Consider the following 27,458-nt stretch of genomic DNA (forward strand, 5'->3'; position numbering starts at 1 on the left):
GTGAGAACCCAGCCCGCGTCGTTAATAGGTGTGAAATTTCCACGGCGAGTCAAAAGTACTTTATTGGCGCAAACTTTCCCAAACGATACACATTTGATTTTAATTCCGCTGGCTGTCATGCAGCATTGCCTTGCTTGTCACTTAATGGGGTGTTAAAGTGAGGTCGTAATTGCATTTGTAAATACACAACACTGCTTTATATGACAGTTTTTTCTTTCTTGTGAATTCACATTTTAATTTTTTTCCCTCCAGACTTTATTTTTAGAGCTCATCTCCTTTGTTCTGATCCTTGGCATCTGTGTTACACTAAGCCCAATAACAGAAGGCTCCGTGTGTGTGTGTGTGTGTGTGTGTGTTCTGCTGTTGCCTACTCCAGTGCAAAGGGATTAGACCAAAGCTAACTTTGAGTTTGACACGATTGAATTAAAAATGATTAAACTCGGCTCCCAACCCCTTGATTAACTTATTCTGTTGCTAAAAGCAGCACAACGCGTGCCTGAAATAATGAGTTGATTGGTGTGCAAGGTTCTTCTCTCGCTTTCTCTCTCTTTTTTTGATGAGGTGATGAAATGATTCCTTTCCCACAGAGGGCCGTGTTTCTTCAGAGCATGGCTGTAATTTCCTGAACCTTTTTCTATTGAATATTAAAGACGCTGCTGAAGATGCATGATTACACCTAAAGTTTCACCTGCATTCTGTGCTTAGCCAACTCCAGTTTCAACAGCTTTGCAGCAACCACCACTGATCATCGTGGCCAATCATGAATACATTTGCAATACAATGCATACATTATGCATCTCATTATTTCCCCTTGGGGACCCCACCACACACACACACACACAAATACACACACACAAACACATCATCTTCTCCAACGACTCCAGAATTATATCACAAAAAGCCTATACATTAGTGACTCATGCTGCCATATTTGGCATATAACTGCCAAAGTCTTCACGTCTAAGCAATTCTGTTATTGTTGCCCCATCAGATGACATTTTGCTTTCATTTCTCTTTTTTCACATGAATGTGTCAGGAGCCATTACCCATCAGCTGTGCTTACGGCCATGGACACGTCATGACACACATCACAGCACCTTCTATCTTTCCATCTCTCCCTGTGTGTGTGTGTGTGTGTGTGTGTGTGTGTGTGTGTGTGTGTGTGTGTGTGTGTGTGTGTCAAATCCAAGCATCGGGTGCAGACAGACTGCCGCTGACCTCGCGTGACACCTTTATTTAGTCATTCACAGTGGGGAGATTACATGGCACCGCATCACCCACTTTTCACACTCTGTATGCTAATGGCGCCTTTAGTTGAACGTGGGTGGTGGGGCGGGAGGACATTGGTGGCTGGAACAACAACACCGCTGGACTAGTTTGTGGGGTGCAGGTTGGCCTCTATTCTGAGCAGAGACGGTAATAGCAGTAGAGAAGAGAAGAGATGAGGGGGTTACTACCGGGGACCTGTTTCAAAAGCAGTGCCGGACCGAGCCGGCCTCTCCTCTGGACGCACGGAGGAGAGGAGAAAGGAGGAAGATGAGATGAGAGGAGAGAGGAGAAGAAAAGGGGGGTGATTGGGGACCTGCTTTTGAAAAGGGGGAACCTGCGCTGCTTAGCATATCAAATGGGGCATCCTGTGGCCACCCCGGCTCTGTGGCCGACTGGCAATTAGGGGCCAGCCCGCACCATAGCGCCGTGACTTAGCACACGATTAATTTCTCAGCCATCGATAACAAACAGGGGCCATTCCGTCGCCGCCATTAACCAGAGCCAAAGGGAAAGAAAGACATTTTTTATTATTTTCTTCTTTTTTTTTCAAGGGGAAGAATGGATAGTTGGGATTGAGGAGTGGGTACGGTAGGGTGGGGTGTGGGGTTGAGGCTCTGGCTGATCTCCATTTTGCCTCATTCCACCCCCCCCCACCCCCACCTCCCTCCATGAGAGGACTCAGGGGAGAATTCCTTATTCAGAGCGAAATCTTTCAAGGTTGAATAAAAGAAATGGTGGTGGGTCCCTGGGAGTGAAAGAGTGAGAGAGAGATAGATAGAGAGAGAGGAGAGGAGAGAGGGAAGTGATGATCACTTTCACCTTCAACTCCTCTTTGATGTGGCGGAGTCAATTTTTAATCAGGCGCCATCAGGCGCCCGTCTTCATTTCTCCTCACAAAGTCCCATTACCCTGCCACTTTCTGCAAGGGACCGATAAGGACAATGCTCTCCTCCTGCCTCCTCTGAGCCCCACATATGATGAGTCCCTTTGGAGAAGCCTTGATAAAACAGGGATGGAGAGAGAGAGAGGGATGGGGAGAGAGAAAAGGAGAGATGGAGAGAGGGAGGGATGTGGAGAAAGACATGGAGAAAGGTCACCTCTTCCCTTCCTTACCCCAGTCACTGAGCCATTGCACTAGGGAGGTGACTGAGGACTGGATGGACTGACACACACACACCGACACATTCACATACGTGCTAAAACACCACTACACACATGCATACACATCTGCACAAACTTCACACTCACAAGGGTGTATCTATTTCAGAGAGCCTTCACTTCCTAATGACACTTAAAACATAGCATTGCTGTCTTTTGTTAGGAGCTCTCTTGCCATTTCAGTGAGAAACATTCAACATCAACAATGCAAGGGTGTGTGTGTGTGTGTGCGTGTGCTGGAAGGGACCCTTCACATCTTATCCAACATCCCCCTTGGCCCTGACCTGGACAATCTAGAGGTGTGTTTGGCTATCTGTTCTCTCACTGTAGAGTGTGTGTGTGTGTGTGTGTGTGTGTGTGTGTGTTTCGTTATCTGCACTCTCTCTCTCCGCAGTAATCAAGCCCAGTGCTGCAGCAGTCAGTCACTCAGTCGAGTCGAGCCCTTTTCTTTTGCATGATTCTCAAAATGAGCCCCATCCGTGACCCCGCGCCGACAAGGGTCACGTTAAAATACCGCGGCGGTGCGGTAAGCAATCAGAGACGAGACCACCCCGGCCCGCACCGCCGGCCCAGACGTGCATCCGCCTCACAGTCCTCATTTACAGGCCAATCAGGTACACATGTTCCTCGTATATCTGCGCCCCCCCACCTCCCCTCTCCCTCCTCCCCATCTTAAAAAGCCAATTTAAGAAGTGTACTGACGGATTATGAAAAATGCAATGCCGGGGCCCTGGACTGGGTAATGCCCGTAATGTTCCTTTAAAAAGGATGGGATCGTTATTAACATTCATTTTCATTTCCTGACAATTTAACATGAGACATTATGTATTCAAATAACGAGGAATATCTGCAACACAGCTTATTGCCTCCAGTCCTCTGCTGTGGTATTTAAATGTGTGCCCATGAAAAGCCATTTACATCTCCTTTCTCGTGAGGGTCCTTGGAAACGGTTAGAGCAGCGAAGCTCCCTGCTAGGACAATCATCTTTGGAGAGAGTCTTTTGAACAATAATCATTTAACAAAGACCAATTACAGTTTTGATAAAAGTTTATAGCGCTTGAGAAAGCGCAGGTCTTTATAGCAGAACAGATGGAGGAACAGGGTGGCACCCGAGGAGCCTGAATGAGAACACGTCGCTTCACTGGAAAATAAATAAATACGTAAATAAATGCAAGAACAGGGCCGTGGTGAGTTGTGGCCAAACTAGGTGGTTGGGTCCTCTCAAACAAAGGTGATTAAAAACATACTGTCGCACACATGGAGAGGGTGTGACCACCATGTTTTCTTCACCACTGGCTATAAACAGGACTGTGTTAAGTTGCAGGGAAACTCAGTTGGGTTCTCTCAAACTGGGATGATCACAAACACACACAGAGATCACACCACTGGCAATAAACAGGGTGGTAATTACCTGGCTGAAATGGATCAGACTTTGGGGAATTATAGGGCAAAGTGGGGTTAGCAGTGTCCATGCGTCTTCTCTTAATCTCATTGGAAGCCTGCTGTGCGGAGGGTGATATCAGCAATATGAGCCACACTGTACACATGTTCTTCATTCGTGTGGCTCCAATATTACACCCCCCCCCCCCACCCAAACCCCCCCTGGTTATTTTCATTTCTACCCTGAACAAATAATGTGGCATAATCTCTATGGTAATTGCCAACATCCTATGGTCCCTACACAGTTCATGAGCAAAAACAACAATAATGAAAAAAAGACACCAAAAAGGGTCATTTTGCCAGCAACGAAAATAAGGGAATCGCAATATTTTCGGAGTGCCATCATTTTGTGGGCGACCACACACATATGAAAAACCACACGTTCATTAAGTCAAATTACAGCAGGAAGCTGAGCATGAGAGAAGTCCCAGTCCTGGTTTCTCTTTGTATGAAAAGTGCTAGCTGCGTCGAAAATTAGAGCCTGCACTGGGGGGAGGAGGCGCTGGGGGCTGAAATAATCCCTCTGCACAGCTAAAATGAGTTAAAAACACATCAGAAGGCAGCTTAACCTCTGAGAACCTCACCGGCTTTTCAACAACAACAAATGATCATTCCCATCATTGTTTCCAAGGGACGCTTTCTTCCCAGCGCTTTTGGCTTGAGCTACGGGTCTTAAAAAAAGGCTGTGGTTTCATTTTTAATGACTATGCTATAGATGTGCGAAGTGCTGTGTGCGTGTGTGTGAGGGTGTGTGTGTGTGTGTGTGTGTGTGGGTGTCTGTGTTGTGTGCAAGCATTCAAAAAGAAGTATTTTTAACTGTGACAGTGCAAATGACTAATAGCACTAACAAGGCCTGCTTTCCCCTCATTAAAATGTATAATCCTTGGGTTTCTTTTTTGTCAGAGAAAACGGGAGAAAGGGGAGAAGAGAAGAAAAAAGAGGAGAGAAAGTCGGCTGCTTAGTGCTGTTGCTCTCCACATTGTGGAGAAGAGGCAGAACTGCACGCTAGCAGTCTCTCATTAACACAGTGAAATGAGTCCCCCCTCTTCCACAGCCGAGAGGCTGCTCAAAGAGCAGCGGGTAAAGGTGCTCTTGTTTAGCCAACACAGCCTCCGAAGCGGTCTCAAAGACACCTCGGGCCAGCGGCAGAGGTGTGTGTGTGTGTGTGTGTGTGTGTGTGTGTGTGGGGGGCTCACTCATACATACGTTTGTGTATGTATGTTGATATGTACATACACTGTATGTGTAAGAATGTGTCTATGGGTATATGTGTGTCTGTGTTTGAGTGTGATTGTATATGTGTCTGTATTTGTGTGCGTGTGTGTGTAGGAGATGTGCAGCAGGTCACTGGAAGATCAAATAGCATGCGAGGAGGAGCAATCATTTGTTCTTCATGGTGCTGAAAAACTCATTATGTGAGCGGTGCGCCATGTTTGATTATTTATGTTTTGCTTGATTTCTAAATAACATCTCCATGGCGATGGGGCTGATTTGTTTATTAATCCACACTCATCCACAAAGAGAAAGGTACGAGGGGAGGAGATCTACTCCGAATACCAACTCTTCCATACACAATCCAGACACGTGTGCACACACACACACACACACAAACACACAACACACACACGCACAAAACCCACTATATACAAAACAAATAAAGCCCATGAAATTCCATTACAAATTGGAATGACTTTTTTGGTCCAAACAGGTAAGAAAACGAAAGGAAAAAAAATGGTCGGAGACTTTTGAAAAAAATGATTGCACACTCAGTCAACAAGCACCATCATCAGAGGCATTCATTAGTGAGTGGGGGAAGTACAGTAGCTCTTTAAGGGAAGGGTGAGAAATGGCCAAGGCATGCCTGTGTGTGTGTATGTGTGTGCGTGTATGTGTGTGCTTGCGTGCGTGCGTGTGTGTGTGTATGTGTGTGTGTGTGGACGGGAGACGTGGCGATACAAATGGACGTAAAATAACAATGTGCCATTATCAGCATGCTGGACTGGCGTGGCGGAGTGGGTGCAGAGTGCGTGCCGTCCGTGAGTCATCTCCACTGTTATTTACGAGGGGAATCAGCAGACATAGATGAGAGCTCATTTTCTGGGTGAAATATGTAGCCTCGGGCTGTGCTTGCGCACACACACACACACACACACACACACACACACACACACACACACACATACACACACACACCTTACTGACCACAGGCAACTGATGAATTAAAAATACCTCAATATGTAAGTGTCTTACTGTGGGAAGTATCACCACGTACAGTAGTGCATACAGCATATGAACTCATAAATACACAAGCACGCACGCACACACACACATATATGCACTTACACAAGTAGGCACAGCATTACACGTGAGGTAATGAAAAATAATGATTATTATAAATCAAATGACATTGAACAAAACTGTCTCCACACACACACACACACATTTTCTACTATCTCTTAAACCAGTGCATATATCCCTGGTAGCGCTACCCACAGTCTCGTTCCACAGTGACGTAGGTGTATGTGTGTATATCTCAAGACTCGGTGGCACCGGCTCTCTCAGTGCAACAACAGCCCCAGGTGCACCTCCCCTCTCTGGGCACAGGTGGCGCTGAAGGTCCCCTGGGGTCAGTGGAGGTAGCAGGTCTGGCCAGCGTGAGCCCAGGAGAGGAGGACATGAGCGGTGGCATGTGGGTGATGTCACAGGTCAGCAGCGAGTCTTGACCTGGCGCTGCGCCTGGGTTAGATGTGGAGCCGGGTCAGCGTTAGCTTCTGATTTGGTCGCGTCTTGGCGGGGTCAGCTCGGGTCGAGTCGAGCCGGGTTGGTCTCCCCGTCAGCAGAACCCACGGATCCTCCAGCCTCTGGGCCGAGCGCGAGCGTCTCAGCCGGGCGCCCCCTGGGTCCCGCTGCCCCTCGGCCTCCAGGAGTGCGGAGGTGAGACGGGCCGCCTCCGTGGCGGAGGAAGAGGAGGAGGTGGAGGGGAGCAGGTGGAGCGCACCATGAGAGAGGCAGCGCTGGAGGCTGGGAGAAGGAGGAGGTGGGTGGAGGTGGTGGTGGTGGCAGTCGGAGGTGGTGGCGTCGGCGGCGCCCGTTCCCTTCAGCAGATGGAGCTCCAGCTGTTTGCGCCGGGCGCGCTCCCACACCAGCTGTGTGTGCTGCTCGTCCCGCTCCGCACTCAGGGAGCACAGCTGCAGAAGGGTAAACACACAATTACAGCACATTTACACTCATTAAGAACCATGTGTGTGTGTGTGTGTGTGTGTGTGTGTGTGTGTGTGTGTGTGTACATACATGTGCCACTAAGCTGTCTGGAGGAGAGGGAAATCTTACGGAGTCGGTGGGTTAGAGAGCAAGTGACATGGAAAGAGAGAGGGAGGAGGAAAGATGGAGAGAAAGAGAAATAGTGAGCGTGTCAGAGAGCTGCACACAAAGAGACAGGGAAGGTGGCAGCATGAGAAAGACAGACGACGGTAACCAACATGGGAGAGAAAACCAAGACAGAGCCAAAAATAAGAACTGCAAACAGTGAGTGACAGAGAATGGTGGCCCTCCCCACCACACACACACACACACACACACACACACACACACACACACACACACACACACACACAGGCCTGTGGGTAGAGTAGGTCTGAGCATACACCACTCACACACACAGCCACTCACACACAGCCTCTCCCTGCGCTAATGAAGATTGCAATTGGTGTTTTCTCGCCTCATCGCTTTGCTGATCAACTCCCGACAGCCCGTGGCTGTCTTACGCCTCTCTGAGCAGCTGCTGAAAGGCGACGCACGTGCACACACACACACACACACACACACACACACAAACAGAAAAAAAAAATACACACACCAGGCATATACACCCATACAAGCAGACACATCCATACAAACAAATGCCCAAACACATACACACACACACACACACTCACAAACATTCCATACACACTGGAATAAACAGGTTTGGCATTTAGGAGGCATTAATCGACAGCTATTAGGTGAGCGGATGACGCCCCTCTGGGTCTCTCAGTCTGCGGCGTCACGCTTGAAGCCACGCAAACGTGCGCGCAAGACACGTATAATCTCTCCCCTCCGAGGACGCCTCACACCGCAGCGCCTTGCTTCGCGCAGGCACAGGCGCACAAATGTGCGGAGGCCATATAATGCCATCCTTTCCACATGAAAACAACCAATTTGGGAGATTAGAGCAGTCAATTTAGGCCTCATTTCCACACTTAAGCATGAAACAAAACAAATCAGAGTTTAGTGAGAGAAAGAAAGAGAGAGAGAGAGAGAGAGAGAGAGAGAGAGAGAGAGAGAGAGAGAGAGAGCAGCATTAACCTCTGCGCAGGACGAGAAGGAGAAACAGAGGAGAGTTGTACGGGGAGAATCCACGACCATCATCATCATCATCACCATGGAGTGATTGAGTGGCGTAATTAGAGCATGCGTGAGAAGATCCGTGTTGTAAAGTAATCAGCAGGATGGAAACAAACACAAACCAAACACAACGATGAGCACAAGCAAATAAGCAAACAGGAAGCTCACAGGTGTTTGGCCGTGGCTGGTCCCTGTGGGAGCTAATTAAACCTACAGTGCATATGAGCAAGCCCAGGACAGCATGGACACAGAATAGTGCAGGACTATGTGTGTCTAGGCATGAAAAGGGACATGCTTGCATTTGTTGGTGTATCATGTGTTCTATGCATCTGATAGCCCTTTCAGATTTCTGATATGTTGCTGAATGGATCATAAACGGCTACAGCAACAAAGAGGAATGACTGATTCTTCTTTATTATTGTGTTACATGTTCCAATTGTACAGTAAAGCACTTTGAGCTGCATTCTGTGTATGAAAGGTGCTATACAAACTAGATGTACCGCAGAGCGGTACAAAATATGACCGCCGCCCAGTCCAGCACATTTTTTCCACAAAAAGAAATCACGCTGAAAGGCCTATGAACTGTCTCACTAAATTGCATTATCCACACTCAATTCTCACTGGTATCTGCTAGACAACAAGTACCAAAACATGATTAGTTCATAGATTTCACATGTAAAATTCATTTTATACAACCCCACCTCCATCTTGCCTGTTCATAATTCTGAGAAATTCTTGATTGTTTGTGTTATGTTTATGTTATGTGTGTGGGTGTGTGTGTGCGTGAGTGTGTGTGTGTGTGTGTGTGCCTGCGTATGTGCCTGTGCATGCAAGCGTACATATGTCTACTGTGTGAGTATGTGTCATACGTATGATTACTGTGAATGTATGTGTGTGTGTGTGTGTGTGTGTGTATCTGTTTGTGCACATGTGTGCACATGAAATGGGTTAACATGACCCCTGGAGGCAAACATACGGAAAAAAATGGTCATCCTAGGCCCTACAGTTCTCAAGATATTCACAGAGAACTGTGTCTGTCCTACCCTCCTTTCGGGGGGTCCAGTCCAGCGGGGGGGCTACAGATCAAAACGAAAAATGACGGTTCCATGCTATCCATGTGGGGGTACATGCCCACCAAGTTTTGTGTACCCCGGTCTTTCAGTGTCCCGGGAATCCTTGTTGGTGTACGTCACTAAATGTACACATACATAATTTTATTGTAAGGCCCCCCAAGAACAAAAGTACACAAAACTTGCATGCATTCGGAGGGTGTCATAATGATCCTACACTTTTAATTTCGTGCAGTTTTGACCTTGTCAGCCAGAGATATTGTGATGAAAACACCTAATTTTTTGCTTTTTAATTTTTAACTAGGTGGCGCTATACATGAAATAAGTGGTAATGGGATGGGTTGACATGCCCCCTTAAGACCAACATACATAAAAAAGGTGGACCTCCTAGGCCCTACGGTTCTAGAGATATTCACAGAAAACTGTCTCCGGCCACCTACAGGCCAGTTGGTGTATAGTAACATAAATTAATTTATTGTGTGGCCCCCCATGAACAGAATTCCACAAAACTTGGCGTGCATACAGAGGGTGTCATAATGATCCTACACTTCCAATTTCGTGCAGTTTTGACTATGTTAGGTCACAGATACCTTCAATTACAACACCTCATTTTTACTTTTTTGTGTTTAACTAGGTGGCGCTATACATGAAATGAGTGGTTATGGAATGGGTTGACATGGCCCCTTGAGATAAAAAAAAAAATGGTCCTCCTAAACCCTACGGTTCTCGAGATATTCACAGAAAACTGTGTCTGCCCTACCCTCCTTTCGGGGGGTCCAGTCCAGCGGGGGGGCTACAGATCAAAAACGAAAAACGATGGTTCCATGCTATCCATGTGAAATTTGGGCATGCGAAAAAGAAAAAAAAAAAAAATCTGACTAAACCTATATGACCGCCGCTTCGCAGCGGTCATAATAAGGCTTATTATTCTGACCGACAGAGAACCGTTTCTGTTCGAGAAACGACATTTGAACCGTTTAAAGCATTTCCACCAAACAAAAACTAAGACATAAAAACCAAGAAGAAGAAAGAACCAAGAACTGATAAATAGTTTTTTTTTTTTCTTGCGAATCAGAGTGGGTGTGACATTCTACCATACAAAGAGAAGCAGGCTGATGGCATGGGTTTTCTCTACCTATCAACCATTGACATGACAAAACTAGTCAACTAGCATCACAGCTGGTGTTAAACACAGCTAAAAAATATTTTTTTACAGGATCACTGTCATTATCATTTGTTTATTTATATCATTAACTCTTGTTTACGCATGCAACACCCTCTGTTGGTTGCGTTCCGTTCAGAACTAGTGCAAATGCTGATTCACTAGATAGCACCAAGATTCAAAAAATACTGAGCAAAACCGGTTCAAGAACATGTTGGTCAAAAAACGGCATGAGTGAGAGTTTCGGTTTGTGTGTGTGTGCATACATGTGGCATACAGGTGTGTGTGTGTGTGTGTGTGTGTGAGAAAGGGAGTCTGTGTGTGTGTGTGTGTGTGTGTGTGTGTGTGTGTGTGTGTGTGTGTGTGTGTGTGTGTCCAGGGTTTCCCTGGCCTGTTGGACCATCTCCAGATGAGATGTGAGATTCTGGCTCATTGCAGAGAGAGAAACAAGGCTGCAGCCAAAGGCCATAAAACTACAAGCCTGAGAGCTCCAAAACAAACCTCCCAGTGCCTTCCACAGCAGCAAGCGCAGCTCCGAGAGAGAGAGAGAGAGAGAGAGAGAGAGAGAGAGAGAGAGAGAGAGAGAGAGTAAAGCACATTTGGATCAAATTGAGAGAGGGAGAGAGAGAGAGAAAAGCACATTTGGATCAAATTGAGAGAGAGAGGGAGAGAGGGGAAGGTCCTGAGACAGAGTGCATGCCCATATGACAGAAAGGTAGGGTAGGAAGAAAGAAGGAAGGGAGAGTGTAGAAAACTAAAGACAGACAAGGTGGGAGAGACAGATACAGAGAGATAGAGAATAGAGGTATAGGACTGGCAGACAGGACTAGCCTCGCTACCTCAGACTTCCGAATCTTTATTATAAATGAATGTTTTGCATGCAGTTGTTTACTCTGCTTCAAGGAAAATACATCTGTGTTGTTTAAAACTGAGGTATCAGTGTACCAATGGTATTGCCAATAATTCTCCTCTGTCTATCAGTGTACAAAGCCCACCCATTACCGGATAAGCAGCTGTGGTTGGTGATTCAGTAATGGGAGGACTGCCAGACAGATCTGCTGAGCAAATTCAAATGCGCTCACAATATAGAACAGACATAAAAAGTACAGATGCTAGGAGACAGACAGAGACAAAGAGAAGGAGAGAGAGAGAGAGAGAGAGAAAGAGAGAAAGAGAGAGAGAGAGAGAAAATGAGAGAGTGAGAGAGAGAGTTTCTTCCATATGAGGTGGCTGATAAGCGACCCCATCAGACAGAAACACATACTCAGTCTGGGAAGGCAGGGCAGGGGTCTGGCAGGCCATAGCACTGTCATAACATACCAACACTTCCACAAAACCCTCTAGCCCTACACACACACACGTGCACACAAACATGCACGCACGCAGGCATGCACACACACACGCGCGCACACACACACGCACGCACACACTCTCACACACACACACAGAGGTCCCTGTGTGTGTCCCACACAGGCTTGATGCTGCTCTTGGTCACCTCTACGCATCCCCAGTGATGTCATTAACAGCCCAGTCAGGGCCAAGCAAGGCAGACATCACACACACATGAACACCGAATCGGAGTAAAGTGGATTGTGTGTCTCTCTCTGTGTGTGTGTGTGTGTGTGTTGTGTGGCTGGATTTGTGAGTTTACGTAAGTGTCTAGATATGTGTGCGTGCATGTCTAGATATGTGTGAGTATCTGTGTGTGTCGGTGTGTGTGTTTCTCTGTGTGTGAAGTTTTCATATAATCCAAACTCATCTGGCCCACTCCATGCTTTCCCATGTGGCATAGCAGCCAGTGTGGGGGTCGGGGAAATGAGACCAGGCCAGACGAGACGAGACGAGACGAGACGAGACGAGACGAGACGAGACGGGAACGGCGTTCGTCTTCCCCTGCTCTGGAGCAGCTTCTAATTACAAACAGGAGCACGAGAGACGCTCATCAGCTATCAGGAAACGTCTCGAAGCTGCTTCCACATGGAACCCCCCCCCCCCCCCCCCCACACACACACACAGGCACATACACACACACACACACACACACACACCTTACTCCCCTCCTCTGATGATGTCAGCGGCTGGTTGGCGTGAGAAAAAGAGCGCTGTGTGCTTCGGAGGACGTTGTAATGTTCCTCGTGTCCTCATGACTTCATTTGAGAGATGACTAATGAGATTTTCCATTATTAACAAAGGGGCCTGGCCAGAGGTCAGCTGACTGGGCTGCGTATGGTCCAAGCCAGGCGTGGGGTGATGTTTGCCCCTCTGCCTCACCTTACACACACAAACACACACACACACACTGGATGGTCCCCCCTCCTCAACACACACACACACACACACACACTGGATGGTCCCCCCTCCTCAACACACACACACACACACATTAATTAGTACCAGAACTCCTCCCACACTGAATTCACACAATGATTAAAATAAATAAAACGTAAAGATGTGAGTGTCCTGTGTCCTGACATAGCTGAGAAATACAGCCTGATTTCATTTATAATAAACACTGAAAAATGTCATTAAGGAAGCTTATCCATCATCTGGCTACAGAAGCGATATGATGAGACAAGCTGTCTGTTTTTAATAGCAATCAATATCAATTCATCCTACAGATGATATCTCTATCTCTCTCTCTCTCTCTCTCCAGTCTCTAATTTAATTCTGACAATAATCACCACAGGTATTGAGATGCACGTCCTCTCTGCAGGCCTTCACAAAAGAGAATCCTAATCAATGAAAACCAGAAAAATCAAGCATCATTTCATCCTTCGTTTCCAACCGGGAGGAGAGAGAGAGAGAGAAAGAACCAGGAGTGTATTCAATCTATCTCATTCCATTCATAAAACGGCGTGAATTATACCCTGTTACGAGCGGCCGTGGCAGAAATTAGAAATCAAATCCTGTCTGACTTTAGTCCCGTCCAACAATCTATGCAGATTAGACAGGGCCAATTTAGCCCCAGCTGCCGCACTCATTTCCCCCACTATTACGCTGGAATGAAGTAAGACATTCCATTATTATTTAGACGGGCACGACAGCCGAGCAGGGAAGTTGCTGGAAATTACCTTGAGCTTTTTCTTTTTTTCCCTTTCTTTCCTCCACCCCCAACACCCCCGTCTCCATCCTTGCCTGAGTTAGTCATTATTTCAAACATCTTAGTTTGAATCGATATCTGTAATGATTTATTCGTTTGATTAAGAGGAGACTCCATCTGTAGGTGTCAAGTCATTACCGCCACCAGCAGTGATGAGAATATTCAACCCCTCCACCCGCCCACTCTCTCTCTCTCTTGCTCTCTCTCTCTCTCTCTCTCTCTCTCTCTCTTCTCACTTCCTGTTTGGCCTTTTAAAGACATGCACTCAGCCCCTAGGAGCTGTCTTAGCAACAACAGCACATCATTCATTTCCAGTGAATTTCCACAGCTCAGAATATACTACACCTACAATTAAAGATGTAGCCTTAACAGTATGCATGGTCTGTAAAACAACGTGCACCATACATATCACAAAGGTTTGAAGTTCCAATGGGTCTTGACACTCAAATGTTGCAACTGAGCCAGGAGAGGCCTGGTAGCAATGGCCTCCGTCTTTCCACATGAGTGCACTGGAGTGCTGGACTTCATCATCAGGGACGAGAGAGAAAGACAGAGAGAGAGAGAGAGAGAGAGAGAGAGAGAGAGAGAGAGAGAGAGAGAGAGAGAGAGAGAGAGAGAAGCAGAGAGAGAGGCTCGCCATGTCTCTAGGAGAACACCTGGTTGCCACTGCCTCTGAGACAACACCGAGTCAATCAGTCACACCACACTGACCAGTGTAATCGGCAGTGCTGGCTTTTCTAATGGTAAACGTGGACACACAGCGACACGAGATCGCAAACACAAACTCAAACACAGACACACACCCAACACGCTCAGATGGTTTTGATCTGCTTCACTGACAAATGTTTGTCGATGAGCGTTTTCTTGTTTGAGGGGATGGAGGCCCGACACTGTTTGCTGCAGATATGCTTCCTGAGAAGCCTGCATCTCGGATTTGCTTTGACCATTTCCCGGCAAGGTGTTCCAGCGCAGCACGCCCCGCAGATAAACAGTGGCGCCCCTTGTTTGCTTTGGTGCTCTGAGGGGTTTTCGGCTACGTCGTTTTCTTCCTCCTCCATCACAGCAGGCCATATCCCAGAGCTGTCATACATAAACAGGCAACATATCCTCTCCCTCTGCCAATTTCATGAGGAGAAAAAAAAAAATAATTTGCCAGGAAAACGTCACCCTTTTCTGAAGATAAAATTTTGTTTCTTTTTGCCTTTTATCTGCCGAGGTGAAATAGCGTTTTTTTTTTTTTTTTTTGGAGTGTGTTTGATGTCAGGGACTTAAAAGCGTGTTCATAGTTTTGAATCAAACAGGAGGCACAGCATCACAGAGGATTGTATTTGTGGTTTGAGGACACAGGAGATCTCCAAAAGAGCCTTGCGCTTTAGATGCTATAGTCAGAAAGTACACAGATTTCAGAGCCATTAGTCATAAAGAGTACTCCATGACTGTTTACTCCAAACTGGAAAATGCAGATAAGAGGAAGAGGCTCAACAGGGCATCTCCAAGACTGACACAATTACTCGCAATGACTATCTCATTACACGCAAATGTCAATGGTGTTTCAGTTTTCCACTTCTTAAGATTCGCAGGAGAAAAAAAAAAATACAGAATGTTTTGCAAATTTATTTTTGGATTGGAAGAAGGAATTGGACTGCATGTTTATGGTTAATGTGCCATACTTCAACCGAAAACAAAAACAATCAATTGGCTTGAAATGTCTAAACAAACAAAATCCAAAAAAAGTCACAAAAAACATGATAAAAACACGAGCCACCTAACCTCCTCGATCTTACCTGCTTGTTCAGATGAAGGATGCTGTCCATGTTGGATCGGAGATTTTCTTGCATGTCATTGAGTTTGTTTAGGTTGTTGGTGACCAGATTCTCCTTCTCAATCCTTTGGAATTAAAAGAGAGAGAAGCGGAGAAGATGATCAGTGGAAGAAGGCGTGTATGTATAAGAACAGGCATTTTGGGAACTTTGGGAGAGATTTTAATGGGCTTATAAACATACTTAACAGTCTATCTATTTGATAGAAACTCAAAATAACGATGTAACCTTGTTTACTAAATAATCGCATTTAGGAGAAAGACCATCAGTATGTCTTCTTAAAGCTACCAACTTATTATACCAAAATGTGGACACAGAATGAAAAAACACATTAAATAAGGAAAATCCCAGATGATAACGAGGAACACAATAAATTCTTCAAAGGATTTACTGTCCATTAAAATGCTTTAAAAATGACAAACGCTCTGACTAATGTCTGCAGATCTTTTAGGAAACGAGAGAGGGCCATTTAATTAACGATGTATAGCGTAATGGCGCACAGTACCCAGCCTTCTCTGGGAGACTTCTAAACAGCCCATTTTATGCCCAGATGAGCTTGTCCAGTTAGAATATGGCATTAGTGTGCAACTTTCTAAATACTTTTTGCTTAAATCTTAAGGCTTCTGCCATTGGTTCTCTGACTTTATCGCCTATTAAACTACTTCTGATGTTAATTTTCTTGTAAAAGAGAGACTGGAGTCGTTTCTCTAATCTGTAGAAAAAGTAATGGATGGAAGGAACTCCATCATGCGTGTGTTTCACATTCATTTGGGACCTAATGAATTCCTTTTCCCCCCACACAAACTTTCTTCCCTATTAGCAATGACCACTCTTTATCCCATCTAAAAAAAAAACAACTCAGAAAAAAAAGACTAAGACAGAGTTAAGATGCTAGAAGCCCATTATGAAGATTTACATAAAAAAAAAGATTCTACCTGAAAAGTCATGGCAATTCATTTGAGAAATAATGCGCTCTGTAATTTTTGGTAGACAGTTCCATATAAATCAATAAAATAATAGAGGGGAAAAAAATAAATAAATACATAGAGGGCCGGACAAACAGTCCATCAATTGAGAATTACAGTAACATAGTGGAGCAGCCAAAAGCCTCTAGTATTATGAGGTCCATGGGGCTATGCAGTAATGGCCCAGGAATGACTCTCCTCAGTTCTGAGTCTCCATCACCAAGGACAGAGATTGCACGTCTACAAGAATTTCAGCAGAAAGAAAAAGTGAAGGAAGAGGAGAGGAGGAGAAAAAATACATATAATTTACAGAAAAGATTTAGTAGATCAGCAAAAGCACAATCTGTTCCAAAGGTTTCCATCGGCCAAATAACTCATATCTGTGGGCCCTTCAGCCAGACAGGATTTGTCTTTGTTGTTGAGTAATATGAAGTTTCAAGCCGTTAAGTGCTAATTGTGTCCTCTGTGCTTTCCAGTCGGCTGGCTCTGGGGCTGAGAGGGTGAGCACACCCTCTTGCTGATGTCAAACGCAGCTGGAGGTTTGATCCCTTTATTAGGACAGCAAAATAGCAAAATACCTTTGCAGCCAAACGCTGCATTGTCCTCCTTTCTTTGCATGCCAGACATTCATAAACTGGGCCGAGCTCCGAGCTCCCACGAATCCCTGTGCCCCATCACGCTCAATGGGCTCTTAATCGAAAACATGTCATCCACGGTCGAGGGAGAGAGATAGAGAGGGATTGAGAGATGGATATATACAGTATTTGCACACACACACGCACACACACACAGGGAACATGGGGGAGATAACCAGAAGATAACCAGAAACAGAACAATAATGGCTTGGCCATAACATGCTAATGCTAGGCCTTGTCCAAGGCCAGAGCAGCAGAATGTCTGTAAATCCACTCGGAGCGCCCCGAACACAGCCCCAACACAGCCACCGAGTCCCACTGGGAACTCAAGGGAGTCTGGCTTTAGGATAGCAGATCTGTTCTGCATACAGTACATGCTAAAGCACTCCAGCGTCCAGCTGATGGCCAGGGTCAAGGGGGTGGGATGGAAGGGGGCTGAGATTGAGAGAGTGACAGAGAGAGGGGGGTACAGAGTGAACAAGAAAAAGAGACATCATAACAGAGACATCATAAAAAATGTGACAGAGAGGAAAACCATGGTAGTACATCAACACTCTGTGTTGCACTCCTCCAAACAGCTGGTGTCTCGCTTGCTCGTTTATCACACTGAGGCCTCTCCACTCTGACCGCCCTGCGTGCCTCTCCTTCCCAGCCGCCCAATCAACGTGGCCTATAATTTCTCTAATTAGCCCAAGGTTTGTTGACAACTTGACTGGATTACGAGTGGCGGGGGCCCTTCCGCGGTCTTCCACTGGGTCTCTTCGCTGTGTTTACAGTAATCCGCCGTTGTGATCACCCCGCCGCCTGCTAATTAAGAGCAGATAATTGTGGCTTGATTTAACGACCTTGTCAGGGACGGGGCTGACAAATTGCAAGGCAATGTGGCCTCCAGAAGCCGTGATGCTGCCTCACACACACACACATAAACACACACACACACACACACACACACACACACACACACACACACGTGTCATATCTCGTCTTTGGTCCCTAGAGCCGAACAGCGCGGTCGCAGCTTCTGTCGCGTCAGAGCGAGCCTCGGGCTTAAATCATCTCGCCGCGTCCCGTCTCAACTCGGTGGCGGACGAGCGAGAGCTAAAAAACACCCCACACCAAAGGAGCTGACACTTTAAGTGAGTGGTAGGACTGGCGCTAACTTAGCATCCTCCGGCTGGCACAGACACCACCATGCTGCTCTGTGTGCTAACTATGGCGCTGAGGGGAAGGATATATGATCTGGTTTGCTGTTGGGAAAACATGCCTGTTAAGTCTTTAACAGGCCCCGGCTTGCTAATCCGCACTATTTGTCTGCTTTCTGTGTATCCTTGTGTTGAAAGAATTTACACTGGCTCTTCATTTCTTTAGATCTAATGTATATGGAGTAATTCCACAGAGTCCATACGTCTGTTGGACTCTGCCGAGCCTTCACCCATTGCCCCTGAACCGTGCATTAATAATGCATACATTCCCTCCAATAAAAGCGACGATTATGAGCTAATTTTAGCAGCTAATTCAGGGATGCGCTCCGAGACAGCTTTCATCTGTGCAGATATCAAAATTGGATGAATATATGGAAGTATATAGCCTGACAACAGGAACTCTATAGGAGCCTTTTATAAGGCATAATGATACGGCTCGTCATGGCCGTGATTACTGTCGCCCTGTTATGGGCAGGAAGACAGGCAAGATGAGAAATCTTTTCAAAAGAAATTGCATAATGATATTACGTTGATGTATGAGTCAGATTGGGGTGGGGGGAGGTGAGACCGTGAGAATAATATGACTTATCTATGCTTACATATCTCACAAGATTTTAAAAGAAAAAAAGAAAGCAAGAAAGAAAGAGAAAAAAGAGAAATTAAGAAAGAAATAAAGAATGAAGAAAAAAAAAACTCAGGCAATGAAAATGATACGGAATGATAATCAACAGAAGATCATACAACTCCAAATGGAAGGTGTGTGTGTGTGTGTGTGTGTGTGTGTGTGTGTGAGAGAGAGAGACACACACAATGGAGACAGGTAGATTCCACAGCAGCCCTTATTGCAATTTGGACGAGTCATATTCAGCCCATGCTAATCTAATCACCACATCTATATGAAGAGAATTTCTCCCCTCAATTATTAGAATAGACAAAGAAGGGTGAATGTGGAGGGGTGGTGGTGGTGGGGTTTGCTATTCATCTTGCTGTCATGCCGTAATACTATCATTAAAATGACTGACAGCTTTAAAAAGCATTTGAAACCAATAGGAGTCAAAACAAATGAGCGCCGGCTGAAAACAAACTCTGGTGTTTCATTAGGAATGCGCAGATGCCTGGGAGTCCGGCCTTAATGAAGAGAGAAGGGGGGCAGAGGGCAGGGGAGTGGTGAGGGAGGGGGGGCAAGTGTGTGTGTGTGTGTGTATGAGTGTGTGTGTGTGTGTGTGTGTGTGTGTGTATGAGTGTGTGTGTGTGTGTGTGTGTGTGGGGGGGTGTTGGGGTATTGGACTGGGAGGGTCAGTGCTTTAGGCAGGTACTGGGCTGCGGCGGCCAGGCCTTTGATGTTTTACTCTCCTAATGAAACTAATAGATAGGCCAGTGCTGATGAATCTCCCCTGACAGCAGCTGGGAAGTATTAGTTTTTTTTAAGCGTTCCCTGGGATGGGCGCGCGTGTATTATGCATGAGTATGACATGCACCACACCGCATTAAAACTCATGGAGCCCGCTGGTCCAGGACGTCTGCTTTCCTTTAAGGACATGATATCATTGCCTGTTCGAAGGGCTAATTAGTCTGTGCACTGAACCCAGAAGAAATCCTCTGTTTGAAAATAATCACGCTTAAGAAATTCTCAGATGCTCGTGCACACCCAATATGCCCCTTGTGAAACCGGACTTGAGCTCGAAGAAAAGAGACGCATACTGGACAAAGGTCCAGTCGGCCGATGTAAAAATCATAGCATGGAAATAGCTCTGAACATGAATGACCTGGGGCTAGACGCACAAGCAAACAAAAACATAATCTTTTAGATCTTTTGTGCAACTTTTAACAAGACTGAGCACAACATTTTCAAGAGAGCAACTTCACTAATAGGTTGATTTGTCATATGTGGCACTAAGCCGCTTTCAATCAAATTTAATTGGCTGACAGTGCTCTGATGCTCTGGTGGAGCCTGGACGAGAGGCACCAAATACGTCTCTCCCTCCAGCGTCCCTGGAGGCCATACTGTTAGCCAGGTCCTCATCTTCCTACACGCACGGCTCTTGGTCAGCCGCATGACCGAACAGGCCGCTGCATACTGCCTTCACTCAGACGGTGCTGATGAGTCCCACATCCAGCTATTAAATGCGACTTATGTGTAACTACAGCACTGAATGGAAACGAGTCAACATGTAGCCATCATGCACCGATAATATCAAATTGGTTAGGGTGTTGCTGATGCATCCGAAGAACACATTTAAAGCTTGTAAAAAAAAAAAAAAAATAGTTTTGCAGAAGAAAAAAAAACGTCTGGATAGACACACCAACCAGCAAAGTTTGCGCAGGTAAGAATGAAGTTAAACTACTGCCTACAGGTTTTCTTTTGGTGAAGCAGAGGCAAGGGTGTACAACCACCTAGTCAGAGCTTTTTCCAGCTATTCTGTCTTTCAGGACCAAAGATACTTAATCTTGTGGCAAGATTATTGTTTTGCCTCAAGTGAGTAGTCTTTCAGTAAGCTCTCCTCAACCACTGCACTTGACAACGCTGAAGCATACTATTACAATATAAATATATGTGCACTTAACCTGCATGTGGAGGAGATAATACATGACAAGAGCTGGCCATATATCCTTAACACATGAGAGTGTTGTATAACTAAATATGTTGTACTGTGCATAGTTAAATAAGGTAGCATGTCTAACAGCTTCAGAGAACATAATATACTGAAGTGTATAAAGTGAGAGAATGTACTTGTCTGCATTTAGCCCACCATAAGTGTGCGAGAGAGTGTGGATGAATATGCACGAACCCTGCCACATGGACCTGTGGGGCTGATGAGTGTGCAGGGAGAGTGTGTACTTACTCCTCGGCCTCCAGCTGACCTTGCAGTTGATTAAGAAGGGCCTGTTGATTATCCGAGTGGTGGTGGATGGCCTGAGTGATGGAGGGAGGAAAGTTCATTAATGCTCAGTGCATTAACAGTGATGAAGTGCTATGGGAGGCCAATGAACCTACTCTCCACATATCCCCCCACCACAGATGAAAGTGTGATGGGGATCTGGGGTGGGGTGGGGTGGGGTGGGGGGGGGGGATTGGGGAACCGCATGGTACCACACATACACACACTCACACTCACACACACACACATACACCTTTATCATAAACAAGCTGACCAGCTAGAGATGAAATTGCAGTCAACCCATCAGATGGCCAAATAATGTCAGTAAATTTCTCTGTTCTGTATCATTGCAGAAATATCATTGCAAATAGCAGTACTTCACTGAGCATTTGGGAAAACAGGACACTGATTAATTCTATAGCTAAGGGTTTATAGAGACTTGGTTGGACCCCATTATTGCCTCTAAAGGTGTTTTCAGAACTAGGACAGGGAAAGAAGCAGGGGTTATGGTGTAGAGCAGTGTTTCTCAAAGTGTCGTCCGCAAGCTATCCCAAGTGGTCCGCGAGCAGACATGGTAAAATATAATATAGATGGGTTGGTTGCAATATTGAACCAACTTGTATGTAAATCCAAACAGTTCTGCTACACTGCTTATGTAAGCTACACCAGTTTAAATCATATGAATCCTCTGAAACAATAAGCAAGATGCAAAGACAATAAGCAAGGTGGTTCATTGAGTAGGCCTATTGTGTAATATAGTATTGAAGTAGGTCTACTGTTTTTTTTTTTAGCTAGGTGGTCCGTGAGGTTTTTTTTTTCAATCGGTAAAGTGGTCCTTGGTCTGAAGAAGAGAGACACACTGGTGTAGAGAGTCAAATGATGGTGGTCAGTTTGCTGCAGCACGGGTGCCTTCATTTCTCACCTTTAAATGCTCCAGCTCTCGCTCCCGCTCATAAGACGCTGCTTGCAAGGTGTTTAGCTCAGCCTCTAGAGCTTCTCGACTCGCCTGCAGATTACTGAAGGACAGAGAGAGAGAGAGAGAGAAATGAGACAGAGAAAGAATGAGAAAGAAAGGGAAAAAGGAGAGATGGATTGCGACAGCGAGAGAGATGGAGAGAGAGGGTTTGTAATAGACAGAGAAAGTGCGAGAAATGCAGAGGGAAAGAGAGATAGAGAGTAAGAGACAGAAGGGGAGAAGAGAGAGCAAGACCGAAAGGAGGGGGTGTGAATGAAGACGGGAGTGCGTGGGGAGGAGAGAGAGGGAGAGAGAGAGAGGGAGAGAGAGAGAGAGGGAGAGAGGTAGAGAGAGAGTACAGGATGTTTTGACGGGTCTGATACTGTATAATTTTAATGATGTCATTTAAATGACATGATACTTTATGATGTTTAATGAGCGACACAGTCTGACCCCCACCAAGCAGAGGACGAAGAGAGCAAAACTTTATTCATTTATGAAACGACCACGCTGCCCGCACAAAATGGGTCATCTACTGAGGCCTGTTAGCTCGAGCAAGATTGCCAAACAGATTTGCTGTCATACACAACTCCAAGTTCGGCCCCAAATGAGCAAAATTGCTGCATGAAGACTAACTAGCAAATTTATTGGTTTTCGTATTTTGATGTCAACCACATAAAGTTTTAGATGAATAGGATCTGTCATGATCAAAACATCTAACTAGGGCCAGACTACAGAGAAGAAGAACACGCTAACGTTTACTGATTCTATACACAACATTTAGAAGGATTCAATTTTGTTTAAAAACAGACATATGGAATCATAATATAAACTATAGTGATTTAAATGTGAGTCACATAAAAGAAACAGGGTTGTGAGGTTGTAAGGGTGTGGGGATGACTGGTCAGCGATTGTGCTTGTCTTCACGTGCAGGAAACCTTGACCTGTCTGTGCAGATGAGCACTAAATCAGTTTAATTGAGTCTCCCAAGGAGAGTGGGAGATCGCATGTCCGCCAGTGACCAGCCCTCTAAGTCATCCGACCCCGCTCGCCTTGCTCATTACCCCCATTATGGAGGCTCAAGATACAATTAAAGTAGGGAGCGCGCCTTTCCAGTAAATTGCCAATCACGCTTCCCGATTCTTACAAACAATTGCGCTTCACGAAAACACGGGCGCTTCTGCCCAGAGTCAGGGGCGAGGAAGCTTTTGTCTGCAGAGGTCGTCCCAGTGATTTGAGCCGACAGCTCAGTGACGCTAACGCAACTGCACTCCCCACCCCGTTCAACCTCCAAACCCCCCCCTCCCCCCCCCACAGGCAACTGACTATTAAAACTTGACAGTTTTAATGAAACATCACTGGTGAATATAAAGGGGCAGGCTTGAGTTTGGGCCTAGAGGATGCCTGATAACCCCAGTCTGGTATCCGGGCCCTATCATTGCCTGTCAAAACTGCGACACTGTTTCAGGATTTTGTGTCTCTGCATGTTAGTGTGTCTGTGTGTATACATGTATATGTGTTCCTCTATGTCTCTGTGAGTGCGTGCATACTCTTTTTGAAGTGTTTGCATTTGTGTGCATATGTGAGTGGATTTGCGATTTTTTTGTGCGAGTGTATATAAGCGCTATACAGTATGTGTGTGTGTGTGAGTGGGAGTGTTAGCACCAGGTCGTCAGCTAAGCCTGTCACTCTTGGGCTTGGTGCTGTGAGCATCAGAGCTGAATTAAAAGCCTGCGAGTAGGAACGCAGACTGCTGACACACACCACTCTGACCTACTTTATTTGCTGCTACTGTAAATTAACACAGCTTGATAGCGTGCTTCTCTTCTTAGTCAAGCTACGTCAGGTGCTGGAGTACTTGTCTATCGCGTGTGTGTGTGTGTGTGTGTGTGTGTGTGTGTGGATACAGTGTCACGCATGCTCTAAGCAACTCCAATAGCACTTTCAATACTCACACCCAGAAGGCCCCAAAGGCCACACAAAATGCACACAGCATGTTGGCACAGTAGTAAATACATCATAAACTCAGTTCTACTCTCATTGGCTGCTTGCGATGTCAATCACAGGAGCGCACAACACTGCTGACGTGTTTGAGTCAAAAGTTCAAATGTTTGTTCAAATGTACGAATTGACAGCCAGCCAACATGAAAAGTCGCCAGCTGTTTGCCTCACACAAGATGCTGGAGACTTGAAGATAGGTTTTCTCCTAAAGCAACATCAAAATCACTACACATTGTATTATGTGCAATGGCAGCATATGATTGTGAATGCAAATAAGGAAATTAGTAATTATGGGCATATATGGCATTTAGCCTACAGCGTATCGATTCAGCAGCCTGCCAAGACCAACCATCCCCTGCATAATGCCTTCTCACAGAGGAGTCCATCTGTATCACCTGCAGACTCAAATGTGGCGTTCATGATGTGGAAACGAATCCATTCATTAGCACAGTCCAGCTAGCAGCTCAGTTAGCACCTGGGCCACATTAGCATAGGTTGTTCTCGTGTGAAAGAAATGATGATAAAATAGAAAATGAGGAATGAGAAGAAAAAAATGGAAATGACGTTAAGGAGACGGAAGGATGGACACACACACACACACACACACACACACACACATGCGCATACACACACTCACTAGCATATGCAGACATACACACACACTTTTCTTATTCTCATGGGTGTAATTATCTTCAGTAGCCAAGCGGTGGCTATATGTGTGCTGTCCTCTCCTCTCAGGAAGTGGAGGCGGCAGCAGGCGGCAGAGCAGCAGACAAGCTCTTGTCTCCAATCAGCCGCAGATAAGGTGATTATGTTTTACATCGGCCCGCACTGGGATTTTCTTCATCATGCAAAGCAGTCCAGGTGACACGCCGACACAGAGTGAGTGAGCGCCAGAGTGTGTGTGTGTGTGTGTGTGTGTGTGAGTGTGTGTGTCAATGAGGGAGATAAAAAGAACACTAGTGAGAATGTGTGTGTGTGTGTGTGTGTGTGTGTGTGTGTGTGTGTGTGTGTGTGTGTATGTGTATGTGAGACAGACAGAGAGAGAGAGAGAGAGAGAGAGAGAGAGAGAGAGAGAGAGAGAGCAGCAGCTGATAAAACAGCAAGGTCTCATGTTCTGATAAGAGAAAATGCAGCTCAGGCAGGCAGCCATCTTATAGTGTGCCACCTTTTCAGCCACTCCACTGCACACTACGAGAGAGAGAGAGAAATAGAAAGAGAGAGAGAGAGAGAGAGAGAGAGAGAGAGAGAGAGAGAGAGAGAGAGAGAGAGAGAGAGAGAGAGAGAGAGAAAGACGACCATGGGAGACGGGGACATCATTACAACAGGAGTATCCATCACTGAAGGAACATCACCACTCATATGTAAAACAATACCGAACACCATTCCAACACAAAGGGACTTTTGATTTTATTGCCTTTGACTTAAATGTAGTGACTTATTGACTTTTATTTGACATGAGCTGGAGTGCAGACCCCAGATTACTCAACAAATGCCTTTGTGTATTGTGCTACGCTGAAAACGATCCCCGCGCCAACTGTCTTGCTGTTTTTGTCGACTTGTTTGTCGATGCAACATTTGTTCTGAATGAGGCGGCCACAGATGTGGGCTGACTTTGGTGTCAGCAGCGTTTACTGCCGGCAGACATGTGCGCTGTCACAGACGCCACTTCCTGCCTGTAACTCAACAGCAACATCGGGCCGTCTCCAGCCTGTGTCTCAATGCCCCTCCCGCACCAGCACCACCACCAATCAAAAACCACCTCCTCAAACTAAGAAAACATTAAAGCCCATCGCCAGACATGTAAACACATGTGTGACAGTATAGAACGCATGTAATTATTGGCATACGATAATAAATTATAATCTGAGGATGCTGATGGAAGACAAAAGCAAGTGCAGTAGCATGGAATAGATAGATAGATAGATAGATAGATACTTTATTGATCCCCAGGGGAAATTCAAGGTCTCAGCAGCATACAGACAACACAAACACATTCTTTAACAGCAGAAAGAGTAATTAAAGTATATAATATAAAAACACAACTAAGGACAGTAGAAGATAAAGAATATGCTAAATATACTAAAATACAAATTATACTAACACTTAATCTAAATCAATTCTAAAAACAGTATCCACATAGTGGTGATTAATCAATCAGAGGCGCTTGCAATGACTGAGGCAGGGACTGAGCCTGTGATTCTCTGTGCATAGTAAGGTATGGTAAGGTGCTCTAAGGTGCTCTGTGTGAATGAGTGCCATGGTGGTAGTGCAATGGTGATAGTGGTAGTGGTGGTGGTGGTGGTGGTGGTGGTGGTGGTGGTGGTCTGGTGATAGTGGTCATGGTGATGAGTAGAGGCCGTTAAACCATTGCAGAACATACGTTATTACGACATACTGGAACGTGATGAAATGCTGAAAGATGCCTCCAATCGAATGAAAAAAAGTAAAAAAGATTTCCATTTCCCTCTTTCTGTTTACTTATTACACGGTTACAAAAGAGGTAATTGCCATATGGGGAAAGCACTAACCTTTTCCAAAACATTGGCATTGAAGTAATTACAGACGATAAAGTGTGACTGTGTGCAGATGCTTTCCGTGTGAATATGTGTGGATGTCTACGCACGGGTCGTTAAACGGAAGAGAATTCCTGAGGAGCCATTTTCTCCCTCCTCGGTAGAAGAAAGATGGGAAAAAGATGGGAAAGGTCATGGATAATTGTATGTCAGCTCTCCCCGTCATTCTTGACGCGGACGAGGTTGACGGCACGAGATGGAAAATGTAACGCTGCCACGACCTACTCTACAGGTGTACACCTAACGCACGCGCTCCGCCACTTCCTGCAATTAAAAAAAGGAAATCTGGATGCGCTTTTGACCTGAGATATGAAACAGCTGGCTTGATCTCTCGTGGCAAGGGACAGCGAGACACTGGCGACAGCCAGGAGATCTCTGGCACTAAGACGGAAGATAAGTGGCGGAATCCATTATCTGCCCTGTGTAAATTTGACCCCCACACTTCCTTGCCTTCCTAGTGGCCAAATATGTACCCCCCCCCCCCCCCTGTTCAGTCCCGTAATGGCCATTCTGCGTCCCCATTTACCCCATAGCGGTCCAGATCACAGGACAGATATCCCTGCACTTGGGCTCTGGGGAAGCAGAACTCCAGGAAGAGAGGCGAGAGTGGGGGGCAGAGACATGGAGGAAGGAGAGAAAGAGAGAAGATGAAGTATAAATCAGAGAGAGAGAGAGAGAGAGAGAGAGAGAGAGAGAGAGAGATGAGAGAGAGAGAGAAAGAGAGAGAGAGAGAATGAGGACGTTTTGTGAAACAGAGACAAAGTAAGAAGAGGACAGACAAGAGAGAGAGGGGGGGGCCAAAAAGGAGTTAGAGAAAGAAAGAAAGGAGAGGGAAGGGCAATG

At 45.8% G+C, this 27,458-nt stretch overlaps 1 protein-coding gene across 7 annotated transcripts in view; it reads right to left on the reverse strand.

Annotated features, from left to right (window-relative positions):
• Positions 1 to 21,046: 21,046 nt before the first annotated feature.
• LOC121688371 (myosin heavy chain, striated muscle-like) overlaps positions 21,047 to 27,458 on the reverse strand; it is a 114,945-nt gene continuing 108,533 nt past the window's right edge. For all 7 annotated transcript variants that reach the window (XM_042067894.1, XM_042067897.1, XM_042067895.1 and 4 more), the window contains 2 exons: positions 22,006 to 22,099; positions 21,047 to 21,118 (listed from right to left, as the gene is read on the reverse strand). The gene's annotated coding sequence lies outside the window, so the exon portion shown is untranslated. The remainder of the gene's footprint in view (positions 21,119 to 22,005; positions 22,100 to 27,458) is intronic.

Source organism: Alosa sapidissima, chromosome 17, assembly GCF_018492685.1.
Source record: "Alosa sapidissima isolate fAloSap1 chromosome 17, fAloSap1.pri, whole genome shotgun sequence".
Taxonomy (NCBI): Eukaryota; Metazoa; Chordata; class Actinopteri; order Clupeiformes; family Clupeidae; genus Alosa; species Alosa sapidissima.